Source organism: Psittacula echo (assembly GCF_963264785.1).
Source record: "Psittacula echo genome assembly, chromosome: 12".
NCBI lineage: Eukaryota > Metazoa > Chordata > Aves > Psittaciformes > Psittacidae > Psittacula > Psittacula echo.
In genome coordinates this window covers 882,116-900,934 of record NC_137747.1, presented here as the reverse complement: position 1 = coordinate 900,934, position 18,819 = coordinate 882,116, and the positions used below count along the sequence as shown (strand labels likewise).

The 18,819-nt window shown below is 40.3% G+C and overlaps 1 protein-coding gene across 1 annotated transcript in view; it reads right to left on the bottom strand.

Annotated features, from left to right (window-relative positions):
- The window catches only part of CTCFL (CCCTC-binding factor like), a gene marked incomplete at both ends in the record, with an annotated part of 57,915 nt that overhangs the window by 26,197 nt on the left and 12,899 nt on the right, over positions 1 to 18,819 (bottom strand).

Genomic DNA, 18,819 nt, shown 5'->3' with positions numbered 1-18,819 from the left:
TACAAACACAAGCATATGTTTAAAAAATAAGGTCTAGTTTTTAATCCATAGATCTTTTCACACAACCATAAGCTCATGAAAAAAAGACAGAATCAGCTGTATTGTAGCTGCCAACAAAAACAAATGGATGCGGTTACCCCACAGACAAAAGCTAATGTACCTGTATTCAGTCATTCTGTAGCAAATTATGAGCTTCCAGGAAGCATTTTATCAATAGATCATACCACAAACCAAACCCTTGTCAAAATTTAGAGAGGAGATATAAGATTAAGGTCCTTGTTCTTACCCACTTAATAGAAAAGCCAAGTGTCAGAGGATAATCATTACCCTTTGAAAGATGAACCAAGTTCCAGTTTGTTTTTTTATTTATTTAGCCAAGATTCCTGAAAGAAAATAAAAGGGAAATAAAACTCAATGTAGAAATACTTTTGATTCAGGAAAAACACGGGGCATGATTGAATAAAGGATCACCCACTTTAGGTGACACTGCCAGACAATTTCCTTCTCTGTTCCATCACCATTAGGTTCCCTATTAAGCTCATTTCTTCATAAGTCAGCCACAAAGGCTCCATGGAACCAAAATGTCATATTCACAGGAGGCTTTGTTAGTGGGGACAGGGTCCAGGCTCTGCTGCTGTCTAAAGGCTGCAATGAGCATCGGGAATGGGAGTGAGTGGTGCTTTCAGAGTTAACAGCTCTTGAAGCTTGAAGGCGAGCAACTTTAACATATGGGTAGAGATAAGCAAAGCTTTGCCAGCTGCTAGCGTCTGTCTTTCCAGATACTTCGGCCATGAACCTTTTTTCAATAGAGTGCTGCAGTTCTTTGTCTAACCTGATCCTCTCTGAAGCTCGCCGGTGTAGACTGTCAAGCCTGAAACTTGGCTGGGTCTGAAAGAGCGAGTCCTGTCCTGACACAAGAGCCAGAAGGCATCAGCTCTTACCAGATTTCAGCAATGTCACCTGCATATAAAAATCTCAGTGTCTACCTTCAGCTCCACAAGTGTTTGTTCTTCCTTTCCTTGATAACTGTTTGACCCATGTTGGCATGCTCAGTCCAAACTCTGCTGCAGTCACCTGTTTTAGTAACATCTGTTGTTGAGAAGGACAAACAACAAGCTAAATAGTCTAACTGACATCAGACTATGAAGAAATAATAAAATCTTCCCTCCCCCCATTAAACTCAGGCTGAAAGGTGTATTCTGTGTCATTTTTCCTGTTTGAAACTTCGATATGAAATTCTTCTGGTGTAATGGTGCCACCAGCAGATAACAGTTAGAACTGGGTTTAGCTGAAAAACCAAGGTAAGAATAGAGATTTCTCTACATAGGTTATTTAAACTTCCAAAAATGTAGCCTTTAATTATTGAAAACAATATTTTGATAAGAACACGGAAGCTAAAAGTGGTTCTAACAGTGACCTATCAGTAGATAAAAACTTACATTCATAATACTCTGTGTAAGTTCCTTATGACATCCTCTATGATTTATAAAGATTGGAAAGTGTGTGGCACGGGGTGGGTCTTTTTTTCCCCCACAGTAGAAACTAGTGATTTTTCATGCCTGAGCAACTGACAAACACTGGGGCAGTAACGACAACATTGAACTCCGAGAACTGAATGACTGGAACTCTTCAGTGTTGTTTATGTGAATATTGATTCGATGAACCCTGAATATCCAAGTGAAGCAACTCCTTTTCTCCAGCGGGACCCACGACTCTTTGACACTTCTGTTGCACAGGGAGGAAGAATTGAGAGTACCCATTTCTACAGTGTTGACATTCCCAATGTTACTGTCACCTTTCTATCTATAGCAGCTTTATTACATTTAAAATTGGTCATTTCTCACTCATATTTATTCATACTTAGCTGTTTTAGGAATTTAGAATATAACCCAACACGTGCTCAGATAGGTTTGCAAGCATAAAGGACTCCCAATAAAAAGTGAAAAAGGAAAGCAGACACTAAGAGGTGTCACTGCTCGATTGTGTAGAAAGCCAGAACAAAACCCCAGTGCAGAACCTTGCCGCAGTCCACCAGTGCTCTTTCATTCCCTTACCAAATTACAGTATCACAGTATCACAGTATGTTAGAGATTGGAAGGGACCTCAAAAGATCATCTAGTCCAATCCCCCTGCCAGAGCAGGAACACCTAGATAAGGTTACACAGGAATGTGTCCAGGCGGGTTTTGAATGTCTCCAGAGAAGGAGACTCCACAACCTCCCTGGGCAGCCTGTTCCAGTGTTCTGTCACCCTCACTGAGAAGAAGTTTCTTCTCAAGTTTAAGTGGAACCTCTTGTGTTCCAGTTTGTACCCATTACCCCTTGTCCTATCATTGTTTGCCATTGAGAAGAGCCTGGCTCCATCCTCGTGACACTCCCTCTTTATATATTTATATACACTAATAAGGTCCCCCCGCAGTCTCCTCTTCTCCAAACTATAGAGACCCAGCTCCCTCAGCCTTTCCTCATAAGGGAGATGCTCCACCTCTTGGAAGCTACCAGCTCAGGCACTGCCTGGTCCACCCCTGAACTGCTGACTGATCTGCTTCTAACAAGGACAGCCAGAGATGGCACACTCTGCTTCTTTGCTGTTGTAAGATTGGTCTTAAAAAGTCACCTCCTTCACCTCCAGCCTTCTAGCCTGGCCCAGCAAGGTCTGTCAATGGGGAAATAGGGCAAAGCAAGACATTTGAACAAAGTTCCCCAAATACATTTGCAGAAAGCAGCTGTTTGTAAGGTTTTCCTTATGTAATGTGTAGAGTTATTTCAGAAATAGTTATATTAAAAGACTTCATAAAGCAAAACCTATGACCTATTAAAAATAACATACTGTGGTATTCAAAATTAAAAGGTATGCTAATAAAGCCTGCTTTAGCTGAGTTTGTCTATTCTTCTGCAGACAGGAACTACCTCAGGCCATAAGTAAAACTTCCAAAAATGCTTCCCAAGTCACTTTTAAAACAAGAATACATTAAAAATGCATTCTTCATGCTCGTTCTGCCAAAGTGCTGGAAAGCCTTATTGTGTTAATTCTAACAGTGTAAAATATAGTTATTTGCCCTTTCTTTCGTAGGATCAGGCTTAAATCCTACTTGACTGAAATGCATAAGCAAAGAATTTTAGAAACCGTAACCAATTAATGATATATTCTTACCTGTTACATAAATTAGGAAATTACTTCATTTAAGTAACTAGCACGTAGCCCTAAAATGCTTACATTTTTAACAACAGCTTATCTGTGAATGTATTTTCCTTTTAGACATATATCAATTAGAATCAAGTAACTAATGTTTCTTTAGGGTGCAGGGTGCACTAATACAAGCTATGCAATAAACTTGTTGAATTTGGTACAGTTTAATCTTAAAAACTTGTCTTGGGGAAAAAAAGCACGATATCCTTCACATAAAAAAGAGACAGCCAGCAATTCAGGATGGGCCAAACAACACTGATGCTACAGAGCAAAAATGACACAAAACTTACCCTCCTTGCAGAAAGCATCTCATGCAAAACTGTAAGGGGAGCAAGGAAGCATTAGAATAACAGCCAACCTTTTATTTCCCTCAAAAAATATCCCTATATTTTGCTTGCTATGACAAAGATTTAATGAGAAAAAATGCGCAGCCTACAGCTGGGCGTGGCTTTTTCCTCCCATAAACTTCTCTAGATAGTAAGTCAGCCTTCCACTTCATCAGCTCCAAAACCACACAAAAAAAGGCATTAATGCTTCCACAATTTCACAGGTTGCTTCTTTTTTGTCATGAAAGTAATGTAAAAGATTACAAGCTTCTCAGTTACTATGGTAAAAGGAGCTTTAAAATGCCTTGGTATAAATTTGCCCTGGTTTTCTTCAAATACACTGAAAATTAGTAATTGTCCATATCATGCAGGTATGGATTTCCTTTCAGGAAAGGAGCTGGGAGTTAGATCATGGTTGCAGCAATGTAATTGAGCTAAACTCAACTGCCCTCAGAAGTTACTCCAGACTGAAATATGAATTGGGGAATACAAGAATCAGATCAGTTATCAGCAAGATAATTTAAAACAATCCTCCTTCCATCAGCTGATGTACAGATTTTGAATATGAGAATATATGCAAGAAACATATTCTGCAATCCTTGACAGCCATAGCCTCTCACTGTCCTTATCTCAAGTTTAATGGAGCTCATCTGGAGCAGCCCTGGCAGCCCTGTGGGGCCCTCAGCACACAGACCCACAGCTCAAAGTTACTGTCACCCATTGTGTGTTCACAATATTGCACCTGCATATTTTACTTTGCACACAAAAGGTCAGAAGCTTGCCAGCAGGCTGCCTGCCTTCTCTGACACACAATGCACCGAGAAAAAGAACTCCAAGGAGCCGCTTGCTGTAATTTCCTGCAATTTAAGACTATTTATTTTTAAAACTTCTGCTGCCAACCTCCCCATCTGACTGTCACACTCTCACTGGATTTTATCACCAGAACGTAGTAATTTATTAGAGATCAAATCCAACCAGTTATTTTATTGTCTTGGTTTTCAATACTACTCAGCTGTTTTAGCTCTGAATCCTCAGGGCTGTCTATAATTAATGTTTCTTTAGCAGAGGCAGTGAGGGGACTGGCTGTGCAAAGCCAGTGTTAACCCTTACATAGACCAACATAAAACCACAGTGAGGGGCTGCATTTGCAAAAGGTTCGTAACAAATGATCCACAGAATTGAGTCTACTTTTGACATTTGAAAAGTTCTCTTTCATACAAGTGGGCTGCGTACAGCCACTGCCTACCCACATGATCAGGAACTGGTCTGTGCCTGCAAATGTTAATTAACAGATGGGGGGTCACACTCACACATATGGCATTTTTGGAGACTGAAACTTCCGTAAAAGCTTTTGTGGCAGCTGAAGGGAATTGAGATGAGAGAATGGGAATGATCAAGCGAAAGGCTGGATATTTGCAGTGTCAGGTATGCACTATGCTGGCTGTTAATAGTGGCGCTGCAGGAAAGATGTATGTGAGAACCAGGGGCAAGCTAGCATGGAATATTTGAGCCCGAAAATTGGGTGCTGGGTGATCATTACACTTGAGAGAGCACAAGAAGAGAATAATAAGGATGCCCAGCACCAGGCACACTGATTTTTCTCCTCCACATTTTCCCCCTCTCATATTTGAGAGGTAAAAAGTGTGGCTACAAAGAAGATGGAGACGCCCTTTTTACAAGGAATCACATGGAAAAGATGAGGGGTGATGGGCACAAGTCACTCCCGGGGAGATTCTGATTAGACACAAGAGGAAAATTTTTCAGAATGAGAACAATCAGCCATTGGAATAATCTCCCCAGGGAAGTGGTGGATTCCCCAATATCAAACACTTTCAAGAGTCAGCTGGACAGGGTGCTGGGACACCTTGTCTAGACTTTAATTGCCATGAAAGGTTGGACCAAATTATTCTTGAGGTCTCTTCCAACCTGGTGTTCTGTGATTCTATGAAGAATATTTATAAGTAAATATTGGGTTTTATTCCTACCTCGGAAGATAATCTCCTGTCAATAGGAGCTCTTAGCTCTCTAGGTAAATATTGCCATAGTCCAGAGAAGGTCAAATAGTAGGTATTTGTCAAGAAGTAAACATCATCGCACAGTAAAAGAAGCCTAATAATGAACACATTTCCCTTTAAATTTTAGCATCTTGTTGTCACCCTTTTTTTCCAGCTATGTGACCTATTGCCACAAATAGAAAATAACACAACTTAGCATAGGAAAACAACAATATTAATCAAGGTCTGCTCTCAGCTATATATTTTTTCACTAGTGAGTTTTTCATAGTTAGGAGGGCTGGATTTGACCTCAGAACATTCCAATAATCTGTTGTGAAAACAAAACCACAGAAAAATCACTACATTTGATATCCACTTATTAAAAATTGTTACTGCAATCGGAATTGTGAAGGGGCCGCCCTAAGAAAGCTTTGTCCTTTTCTGGGTGAACTATTTAAGACAGTATCCTTGACTGAACTTCCAATGTTCTCACTAATTTGACCATGTTTGTCTTTTACCCAAAGCACTCCCAGCAAAAACAGCTGCCAGAGCTCCTGTGCAGCAGTTGTCTCAAGAAGACAGACTCTGATTTTTGCAGTTCTCTTATACTGTGTTTTAAGAAGCTGTTTTCAAAGTCTCCCATCAAAGAGCTTTTAGTAGTGACAGATATGCCTAGTGTAAGTCTGTTAGTTTCCCACAGGCAAAAGCTTTGGGGAGACTTTCAGGAGTGTAAATCATAGACACTGAATGAATTATAATTAACTATCAAGATCTATGGTGGGCACAAAATACTGCTATAGATGTTGCTGAATAAGCTAAACAACCATAATATCAGACTATTGTTCTGTTATTGAACTAATACAAAAAATGTAAAACTGTATTCTGAACTACACATTCATTATTTCTAAGGAATTCCTACCAAAGTAAGCAGGGAAACACTGAATTTTACAGATCACATTTACTGTACTAAATGGAGTCTGAAACCTACAAACAATTTGTAATGATCAAATTCTAAACGTACCAATCCATGTTGGCATAATTCTTCTTATGACTATATTACTACCTACTTATTTAATAATAGCAAAACCAAGTTTAAATTAATACTTGCATGAGAGTTATCTGATGTAAACCACTATGTTTCTGAGACTGCAGCCTTTATCAGTGTGAAAAGTCTCATAACAATCTACGAACTGAACAAAACTGAACAAAAAAGAAACCTTACTGAATAAACTGCAATATGAGAGCAGAGCTTTATTACTATAATACCTACACTGCCATGTACTTTAGAGGCAGGCACTTGTCTTTCCTATCACACTTTCATGGAGTTTGAGCAGGAAGCCCAATGAAGAAGGAAATAACAGCAGATTAAAAACAGCTAAAGTGGTTTCCAGAAAATTGTATTCTTCCCCTGCCTTTGTGTTGGTAGGAAAGGAACATGCCTTAACATGCAAACCAGCCCCGGAGTGCACCGGGGAGGAACAAGTCTTTGTTTAAAGCAGCACATGATTACCCCTGCAATTCCTTATTCAGTCAGCTTCTGGTAACCATAGAAAACTGGTATACAGAACACACAGCCTGAACAGTGGACGTAAATGGCTGTTAATAAACAGGATCGTATGCCGTGTTGGACACTTTCTTACCTTCCTCACTCGTGCTTGGCTAATCAGGAATCTTTATGTTGTTTTGAACATTAACGAACACTGTAACTTCTCTCAAAACCAAACATTTTGCTTCCAATCCCTTGGAACTCTGGTAAAAAAGTAAAGAAATTAAAAAAAAAAAAAAAAAAGAAAAAAAGAAGAAAAAAAGAAAAAGGAGAGGAGAAAAATTCACCTATGGGCAAAGGCATAGTATAAAATAGGAAGCATCCTGTGGTATACGCAACATTTTAACATACACCATTGTCTAAGGTAAAAACCACAACCTAATTTTTGGATTTGAGTTAGCTCTTGCCATTTCAACTCCTCAGCGAGCACAACCTCTGTTTAAGATTTCTTATCCTTCATAAAGTTAAACCCTAAGTGCCTGCAGATAATGGTGTTACTTATTTCCTTAGTTTCACTCAGAAACACAACCACAAAGCTTTTGGATTTTAGTCCTACCAGTAAGAAACACAAGGCTTTGTTTCGTAACACTACAGAGAAGCATAAAATGATGTCATTATTTTTGTATCTTCCATAAGGCGTGAATACAGGCATGGAACAGACAGTTAAGCTAAAAAGTATATGCAGCAAGGACCAGACTGCTGTCAATGATCTATACTATTGACAATTTCTGTCTAAGTGCAGAGTCATGAAAAACTGAGTCATATTCAAAAGGAAAAGACATTCCTAACAGCAAAGCATTATGGTAAATGTAAACAAATATACTTATGCTCCCAGCATGTGCTGATTCCCAGGCTTGATGCGTGTTCCAGGGATTGGGGGCTAGAACAGAACAAATTTCATCACTTCCTCGCTAATGGTTTCTGTATCATGCAGCACAAGGACTTATGTAAGTTACTTCTTTATTAAGCAAGAGTACGCCTGTATTCAAGCAAGATGTATTTCTCAAGTCAGAGCACTTAAAAAAACCACTAAAATTTTCAGTGTCTAAAAGTAGGATTCGATTATGAATCTTATTCTTTCAAAGTCCTAGAGGCATTTTCACTGGTTTCATAAATAACCACAGAACAATCTGAATTCTGAAGAATAAAAATTAATTTTTAACCACCAGTTATTTCAGTGGAAGTTACATGAAGCAGATTTGTCTATACCCATTAAACAGAAGCTGTTCTCAAATTCAGGCTTGCTTTCACAAATAGGTTGAAGCACACCACCAGGTACCAGAGCATCACCCACTCCCTGTCACAGGCTGAACCACCAGTGTTCCTGAAAGTTACATTTCTATTTTAACGCATTTTGAGACATATGAATACATTTAAAACTACTTGTGTGCTTTCTAGGAAATCCAAATGGTTTCACCTTCCTCTCATTTACAATTTTAGGAAGCTAGGGCCACAATATCTAAAGCTCCCACATAGCTGTTTTGAGACTAATTTTTGAGTTTTAGCTCATAATGGTTGAGCATTAACAGCAATTAGTGATATGCTGAGAAATTTGATATGCTTTCATTGCCCCTCATTCTCCAATATGAGTTCTCATCCTAATGCTTTAGCATTGCTGATTTCTGTGTCTTTGTGAAGGGGTAGAATATAGAGCTAATTTGGTGGCAGGGAATCTGCTTCTGTCCTGTCTGTAACTGTTCACTCTCCAACAGAAAAGCTTTTTGTAGTAAATTGTAAAGAAGTCACTGGACAAACTCAAGGAAAATGAATCAGTCATTGTAAAAAAAATGCACTTTCAAATTAAATATTATGAATTATGTATGTTCAGTCATTCATGGTCCTTATTGGCATTTGCTGTGAAATAACAGCTAGTGTATTCAGCAAACGACTGAACACTAAGTGGTATTTTTATGTTTAAATCACAACTACTTCTCTGTTTCAGAATGGGATTATTTCCTATTTACCTTCTGACAGAAGAAAACATGGTTGAATTAAGAAAAAAAATCAAGAGAACTTTCTCCATTTATATCTCATGAGGGAACTTCCTTGATTTAAGGCATAGGATGAAGTTCACTGCCAAGTATATATTTACAAACAGAATCACTGCCTAATGCTTTGTGATTGGAGCTGCATCCTCAGGGTGCAATTACAGCAATTATCTGGATGGATCTCTCATCAGTAACCTTTGACTCATCTCCTACAAACTGTCAGTCTTCATCATCAAATGGGGAAAGCAGCGTATTGTTTCTATTCAATCATCTGCTTCTGAGAAAGAGGAAACTCCACTATTAGGACAGCCTGCTTGCTCATACATACGACCTCCTGTAGCTGGCCTGCATCTGCCAGACGGAGTGGCAAGCCCTAGAATGAACAGCAGTTCACTCCTATACTGTTCTCCTGTCAAGATGAAGCCAGCAGGCATCCTCCATACACTTCTTCATTTCTCTTAGGAATATCATGAAAAGCAGAGAAAAAAAAAATCTTGTTATATGCAGATACTCATTAAAATCTTTAATGAGTATTAAAAAATACTCATTGCCTGAGTATCTTAGTCTGAAGACTAAGTGTTAGTTATGCATCAAATCTTCACAGTTAGTCCGAAAAGGAAGAGATCACTGCCTCAGCTCCCATCTAAGTGGAATAAATTCACTAAACTAAACAGATTTACTATAAATTTACACCTATGCAAAGATGGAGCATAGTCTTACATTAACACTATTATGACATTTATCATCACACAATTGTTATTGAAGTAGAAGTTCTGCAAACGTTTTGTCGGAGAGCATGGCCTGGAGGATACAGCTCATTTAAAACTAAATGATTTCAATTCACAGTCAGCAATGCTAAGCGATGAAGGGATAAATAACTCAGTTCAAAGCGTGGGACATTTAAAATAGTATGGGAAAACAACTACTGTGAAGTTTTGTAACTTTCACTTCACAGTGAAACAGCTGATGACTTACTGTAATAGAACAACAAAAAATCACCATTGCCTTAAGGGGAGCATGGCTTAGTTCTCTCAGCATGCAGTTCTTCCAGAAGAAGGCTTAGTTATGATCACCATTAGCTGCTACTGCCCATTTGATTAGTTGGCAATAAAAGCAAGGCTCTTTCTTATCAAAGCAATGTCACTCCTTTCCATTCCTCCCATTAGCTGCAAATGTTACATGGACAGGGCAGGGATAAAACCAATAATAACTGAATCTGGGGATAAAAAACCCCAAACCACCAAAGTTAAAAATACACAAAATCATTTACAGCAGTAACTCAAAGAGTCAACGACCAAGCAGAAAGAAACTAAATTCTTCATTGTCAACTGCCAATTCAAAGTGAAAACAGATTGGACCAAAACTGTCAGAAAATTCTTTACCATTCCGTAACGATCACACAGCCATGATGCCAGATAGAGTCCAGCTGTTTCAGTGAGTAACTTCAAACAATAGCTGGGCTGTTTAAAAGCACAGCAACAGGGAATGATGTTTGTCTGAAGATATGCTGTATTAATGTAAATTGCTTTCAAATGCACATTCTGTGTCTTAAACAAAAGAAAAAAATAGATATTAAAACCTATGTAAGTGGAAATTACAGCTATATATAGTATTTTCAGCTGTAATTCAGTCATCCATTAGTGACTGCATGTAGCGAGCTTACATACAGTGGGAAAGACTGTGACAAAGGAAAACATTATTCATTTTACTCTTTCTACTTAAGACTATGGAGTCTGTGTTGCCTGTATGAAACTTCCAATTACCAGCAGATGAAACTCCCTTTGATTTCCTTCTTAGGAGATGCTATACCACCACTTCTGCCCATGGCTGTTACTCATGCTGCCATAGCACCTTCGTATCACCCTAAGCACTGACCTTTAAGAAGTTATAAATGTTATCTCAGTTTTAATTATGAGTTTAATGTCTCTGGAAGTGATTAACAGCATTGGCTTAATGTGATTTGGTCCTTGACCATTTACTCACCACCTTCTGCTAATGTAACTTAATCATTACATGCTGCAACACCCCAGGTTTCTATTTCTAGTTCAGTGAGATTAAACTACTAATAACCAGAAGCATACTGTATCATCAGTGGGCTTCATTGCTCCTGAAGGCAAAAGGATTAAATCAGAGATTAATTTTGGTCTGTGCATCATCTTTGTCATCTGTACAATGGAGACAACACAGCTATGGTTCGAGAGACAGCTAGGCTTCCTCACAACAGAAATTAAATTCCCGTCTGCTAACTTTGTGCTAGTTATCTCTGCAGTATTACTTGTGAGACTGTTGAATAGCAAATTGATTTTAACTAACAAAAAAGTAATCATGTCAAAGATCTTCAGTAGTTGTACTGACAGACAGCAGACATGTCTCCCTAATGCTGACTTGGTAATCAGCAAAAAGCTTTGAAAGACAGAAAAAAGATTAGTTGGGATACAAAGGAGAGGATGGCAGGAACTTAAAGATGACAGTTCAAGAAAACTTCCTGGAACATGCACAAGAATGGAAATCAGATGGAAATCCAGCTTCATCATCTACTCTACCAGAATAATGCTTAGATGATGAGTAAAGATCATCGTATGGCAAAACCTGACATCACAGCAGGCAGAGAACAAGCATTTGTGGTGCTGCTGTATATGGAGAATGTATATGACGCTTTGTTTGCAGCATAAGCTTTGACGCTTTGTCTGCATGCATCTCTGTGTGCAGAGAACAGGTCTTTGTGGTGACCCTGACTGTGCACCATTTCCACACTGTTGTGTCAAAGCTTAACTTGGAGAAAACAGAAAACACAAGCTCACCCTTTTATGAAGGACCAGCTCACTCCCCATGGCCTATGGACACAATTCACCTCACCTTACAGGACTTTTAAAATCTGTCTAACAAACCTGTTGCTTGTTAAAAGCCCTAAAATCTCTGTAATTAAAGATTTCTTAGATAAACTGCTTACCTTATCATTAAATAATAATTTTACATGATATGTTAAAATGGTTTATCAACAACAGAATATATAGTAACATGCCCCCACATCGCAGTACACCTCCCTTGCAGTGGTGGCACTCACCTGACCTTCCACAGAGCCAATGCAGCCAAGTAAGACAGAGCAGCAGACAAACACAGCGAAGGAATGTGCAAGTAGAAGAGGCATTGCAGTCAATGCACACGGAGGGATCAGTCGTACAGCTGAGACTGTGCCAGCTGCACTGGGAGCAAATGCAGCTGCATCCCACCAGAAGGTATGCACACCCCATCCTTTCCTGACAGTGATGACTACACTTTGTAGTGAACACTGTGACTTATTAGCCCGCTCAGGAAAAAAAGCTACAAAGAACTCTTTTTATCTAGCCTTGATGTACACAAAATCATCAGCAGGATAGCTTAACAAGTCAAAACTAAGACAAAAAAAAATACAAATCAAAGCACTTTTCACGTTTTTGCAAGGGCAGGCAGTGACAGGACCAGGGGTGATGGCCTTAAACTGAAATAGGGAGGTTTAGATAGGCCATTACATCCAATTGGACAACATCCAGAAGTTCTTCCCTGTGAGGGTGCTGAGGCGCTGGCACAGGGTGCCCAGAGAAGCTGTGGCTGCCCCATCCCTGGCAGTGTTCAAGGCCAGGTTGGACACAGGGGCTTGGAGCAAGCTGCTCCAGTGGAAGGTGTCCCTGCCCGTGGCAGGGGGCTGGAAGTGGAGGAGCTTTAAGGTCCCTTCCACACAAATCAGTCTGGGATTCTATGACATGAACCACTTGTTTTTCTGTCCGCTTGCATGGATGTGAACGTGTACTGCCATCTACAGGAAGCTACTCTAATTACCTCTACGGTCCTCAACTCGGCACAATGCTTAATTAAAAGCTACCATGCAAGCACACGCTGCAGCTCTACTCTTGCTGACAATAGCTACTTTTCTTCATTTCCTTGGAAGACTCTAGGATTTGTGTGGAAAAAATACTTCAATGTTTCAGAAGACAACTCAGTCAAATCGATACATCAAATCTCACTTTTGCATCACCATACGCCACTTACTGGCATCATTGAGGGTACTGTGCTTCAAGGTCTCAGTTATATTATGGAGCCCAATTAGTAAAAATGTATCCAAAGTCATGGTTTTACTCTTTCTCTGCTTTTATCTACTGCTTATGTGTGCCTGTACAGACACTGCTTTTCCTCAGGCATTAACTATTTAAAGCATAGACAATTTCTGCTTGCAGAGGAAACTCACAATGCATGCTTCATCTTACATAGAAAGCTTCTTTTCCAAACAAATTAGTTATCTAACAACACTGTTAGAGAACACTATAGAATACTTGAGTATTATCTGTTTCATGAAATTAATAATTCCTGTATATTTAACAATCAGTAAGTTAAAATAGTTATAGGCTGGAGAGTATAGAACTCTGTCTGGGGACGGGTGAGCAGTCGACAGAGAGTTTGTGGGTCAAGGTTAAAGGGAGAGCAGCGATGGGGGACATTATTGTGGGGATCTGTTACAGACCGCCTGATCAAGAGGACTCTGTGGATGAAGTGCTCTATAGGCAGATAGGAACAGCCTCACGCTCACAGGCCCTTGTTCTTATGGGAGACTTCAACCACCCTGACATCTGTTGGAGTGAAGGTACAGCCCGGCACAGGCAATCCAGGAGGTTCCTCGATTGTGTGGAAGACAACTTCCTAATGCAAGTAATAGAGGAGCTGACAAGGAGAAGTGCCATGCTTGACCTCCTGCTCACCAACAGGGAAGGGCTGGTTGGAAATGTGACGCTCCAGGGCAGCCTTGGCTGTAGCGATCATGAGATGGTTGAGTTCAAGATCCTCAGGACAGTGAGAAGGGCATGCAGCAAGCTCACTGCCCTGGACCTCAAGAGAGCAGACTTCGGCCTCTTCAGGAGGCTGCTTAGTAAGGTTCCACGGGATATAGCCCTGGAGGGCAGGGGAGCCCAAGACTCTTGGTTGTTATTCAGGGATCACCTGCTCCAAGCTCAGGAGTGTTGCATCCCAACTAGAAGGAAGTGCAGCAGGAGGGCCAGGAGACCTCCTTGGATGGATAAGGAGCTGCTGAGGAAAATTCAAAGGAAAAAAGAGGCTTGTAGGAGGTGGAAGCAGGGACAGGCGGCCTGGGAAGAATACAGGGATGCTGTCCGGGAAGCTAGGAACCAGGTGAGGAAGGCTAAGGCCCAGTTAGAATTGAACTTGGCTAGGGATGTTAAGGATAATAGGAAGGGATTCTATAGGTATGTAGCAAGTAAAAGACAGACTAGGGACAACGTAGGCCCCCTTCGGAAGATATTGGGAGAACTGGCTACCAGGGATTTGGAGAAGGCTGAGGTTCTTAATGACTTCTTTGCCTCGGTCTTCACTGGCAAAGTCTCTGACCGCACCACCCAAGTCTTGGAAGGCGAACGCAGAGACTGTGAGAATGAAGACCCTAGGCCCACTGTAGGAGAGGATCTGGTTAGAGACCATCTTAAAAACCTATACGTACACAAGTCCATGGGACCTGACGAAATCCATCTGCGGGTCCTGAAGGAGCTGGCAAATGAAGTTGCTAAGCCACTGGCCATCATATTTGAAAAATCATGGCAGTCAGGTGAAGTTCCCGACGACTGGAAGAAGGGAAATATAACCCCCATTTTCAAGAAGGGGAAAATGGATGACCCGGGGAATTACAGACCAGTCAGTCTCACCTCTGTGCCTGGCAAAATCTTGGAGCAGATTCTCCTGGAAGGCATGCTAAGGCACATGAAAAACAAGGAGGTGGCTGGTGACAGCCAGCATGGCTTCACTAAGGGGAAATCCTGCCTGACCAATTTGGTGGCCTTCTATGATGGGGCTACAAAACTGATGGACAGGGGCAGAGCAGTTGACGTCATCTACCTGGACTTGTGCAAAGCGTTCAACACTGTCCCACATGACATCCTTGTCTCTAAATTGGAGAGACATCAATTTGATGGGTGGACCACTCGGTGGATAAAGAACTGGCTGGATGGCCGCACGCAAAGAGTTGTAGTCAATGGCTCAATGTCCGGCTGGGGACCGGTAACGAGTGGTGTCCCTCAGGGATTGGTGTTAGGACCGCTCTTGTTCAACATCTTTGTCGCTGACATGGACAGTGGGATTGAGTGCGCCCTCAGCAAGTTTGCCGATGACACCAAGCTGTGTGGTTCGGTTGATACACTGGAGGGAAGGGATGCCATCCAGAGGGACCTCGACACGCTTGTGAGGTGGTCTGATGCCAACCTTATGAAGTTTAACCATGCCAAGCACAAGGTCCTACACCTGGGTCAGAGCAATCCCAGGCACAGCTATAGGTTGGGCAGAGAAGAGATTCAGAGCAGCCCTGCGGAGAAGGACTTGGGGGTGCTGGTCGATGAGAAAATGAACATGAGCCGGCTGCAGTGTGCACTCGCAGCCCAGAAAGCAACCGTATCCTGGGCTGCATCAAGAGGAGCGTGACCAGGAGGTCGAAAGAGGTGATCCTGCCCCTCTACTCTGCTCTTGTGAGACCTCACTTGGAGTATTGTGTGCAATTCTGGTGTCCTCAACATAAAAAGGACATGGAACTGTTGGAACAAGTCCAGAGGAGGCCACGAGGATGATCAGGGGACTGGAGCACCTCCCGTATGGAGACAGGCTGAGAAAGTTGGGGCTGGAGAAGAGAAGGCTGCGTGGAGACCTCATAGCAGCCTTCCAGTATCTGAAGGGGGCCTACAAGGATGCTGGGGATGGACTCTTCATCAGGGACTGTAGTGACAGGACAAGGGGTAACGGGTTCAAACTGAAACAGGGGAAGTTTAGATTGGATATAAGGAAGAAATTCTTTACTGTGAGGGTGGTGAGGCACTGGAATGGGTTGCCCAGGGAGGTTGTGAATGCTCCATCCTTGGCGGTGTTCAAGGCCAGGTTGGATGAGGCCTTGGGTGCCATGGTTTAGTGTGGGGTGTCCCTGCCCATGGCAGGGGGTTTGGAACTAGATGATCTTAAGGTCCTTTCCAACCCTAACTATTCTATGATTCTCTATTTTAAAAATGGCATCTGTTCAAAATACGTTCATTTTTAAAAGATATTAATATATGCATACTGGTCTAAAATATATTAATAACATCATTAAATTGTCTTCATAGAATAAACATCTTAAACCATAGTGATGCAAATTCTTAATCATGAAGGACCATCACTGTTTGTGGTTAAAAACCATGTGACCACTAGAAATAACTCCTGAAAAGGTCTTTCCTTCTTGATTTCCAAAGGGACACATTTCTAGCTTCTATCTACTTAAATAATCACTTTGCAAGTTCAAAGTTAACAAGATTTTTTATTATTACATTCATATTTCACTCATGTAGTCTGATTTTTAGATGTCAGCACAAAATCAGTTTGTTATTACCAACAATTCAATGAACAACGCATATGCAGAAAAATGATCAAATAATTTACACAACTTCTAAAATTGATTTTAACAAAGAAATCTGCTGCTTGGAATTTATGACAAAAATGGAAACAGTGCAACAAGAATAAAGTCAACAATATTATTTAAGCAATTATCACGGGTAAAAATATTCTTAAGTCCTGTGATAAGGCAGCCAAAACAGATTATTAACTTTCTAAAACTGGATAAATATTACCATTATGTAAGCAGAACCAGTAATTATTAACCTTTATGAAACACTCGAATAACACAACGAATAAAACCAAGGAATAATTTTGATACATTCAAATACACTGACTTCTCAGTGATTGCTAAAAGCGTACGCTACAAAACTGAATGGGGTTTCTATTATGAAAGTTATAATTCCTGTTCATATAGTTGATTGAGCTGATTAAGGTCTTGATGAGGCCTTTTAGTGTAGAGTGGTCTGTATCTTCTGAAACTGGATCATTTACTCCTGTAAGACAGCAAGTATCTCTTGCCAATACTGACATTAAGAGATACTTAAGACACTGTGAGACGGTGGAAGCTCCTAAACAAGGTTTGGGTCATTTTAACGGCAGAACAGCTGCTGAATTTAAGTTATCCCTGTAAAACAGACATGTAGACAAGTTACCAAGTATAGGATTAAGGTGTTAATTTACTATACTAACTGTCAGAAACTAAGCTTTCATTTTTAACAGACTTTTCAAAGTAGCAAAAGTTAAAAGTTGCAGTATTTAGATGTCAAACTGCAGTTCACCTGGACTGCAAAACACAGAGCAGAATTCACTACCCCTGACCACATCAGCGTAACTAGCATACATAGCTTACTCTACACGCAACCCCAAACCATTTCATATTGGTCAAGTTCAGTACCATATTTATAATGAAGTTAAATACAGATGTTAATCTTGAAATCAGTATTTTACTTAAATTATTTACTTGTTATATGTGAAATATTATTAAAATTGGTAGTAATGCTACTGCTTACTTATAATGAAACATAAGAATAGCAGCATTAGAGATGAATACTTTAACAGTAGTTTTTATGAACAGGCTTACAACTATTAATTATAGATGACAAGAAATGAGGGAACAGTGCATAAATGGCAACTGTGATAATTGTAACTAATTATAAAAATCAATAGTACTTACTCTAATTACTGTAACTATAGTAATTAATTAAGCAGTAAAACCAGTAGTTCAAAAGCCAGTTGAGAATTGTGACAATCAAAACTTCCCTGACTCTTCAACGTACTATAAACATGAGCTTTCCTATATAATACAAGTATGCTTTATTGAAGACCTAATTAAAATCAATGTCATGGGTGTGTTTTGGATCTAGTACTAAATGTATGATCACAATCTTACATGGCAGCACTTGCAAGAGGCTATTTAAAGTGGAAAGAGAGGGGAAAAAAGCTGCTATCATTTGCACTTGAAAGCCAGTCAGGTTAAGGCGACAGAAAGCTTTGCATGCCCAGAAAGGGTCGTTTCTGACACCAGCACACACTGCTGTTGCTTCATTTTTGTCAGACAGCTCTACATCTGTCCAGCTAACTGCTCTTAGTTTCCAATTAGATCTGCATGCTAATCCAATGCACTCCACAGCTGTATGGTTGCTAGAGCTGAAATAAGAGAAAAGAAAGAAAGTTATGCGAAGGACATGGGGAAAAAGACAGGACAGGCAGTGTGATCTAGCCATGAAACCATACCCCAAAGTTTGCAGGAACTTAATACTCCAACAAGAAGCCAAAATCTGCTTCTGCCACTACTTTTCATGCTGACATAAAACTAAAGGAAATCTTCAGAAGAGAATGACATTACACCGATTGAAAACCACTGGGAAAGGAGAATGGAACTAATAACACTCAACAATTACTACAAGCATTGGGCATAAAACCCAGCACTTTTCTAGAAAAAAAAATAATAAAAGGAATTGTATTTTAGCATTGTGAATTCTGTTAGAAACAAGAGTGTTTGCAGAAAGGAGATTCAGGAAGTGTTCCTTGCATTAAAAAATCACTGCCTTTCAGGTGCTCACCTCAGGAAAGTACTGAAGTTCACGCAGCTCTCAATTCTATAGAGCTACTGAGGAATAAACTTGCTTCAGATCTGCATGGAATTCTGTGAGCGAATCTGGAAGAAAAAATAAATGCAAGGTGAAAGAAACCTATCTACCTTTCCACAAATTATTCTGAAATTAGCTATTTTTTTCTCATTCTGCTATTACATGTATGTAATAAAACGGGTGAAGGCTCCGTGTACCTTCCACGCTTTGGCAATATTATTTAGGTTACAGAGTAGAAATTGCAACAAGAATCAAAATGAGCACAGAAAGGCTTCAACAGCTTTCAACCAGCATCTTT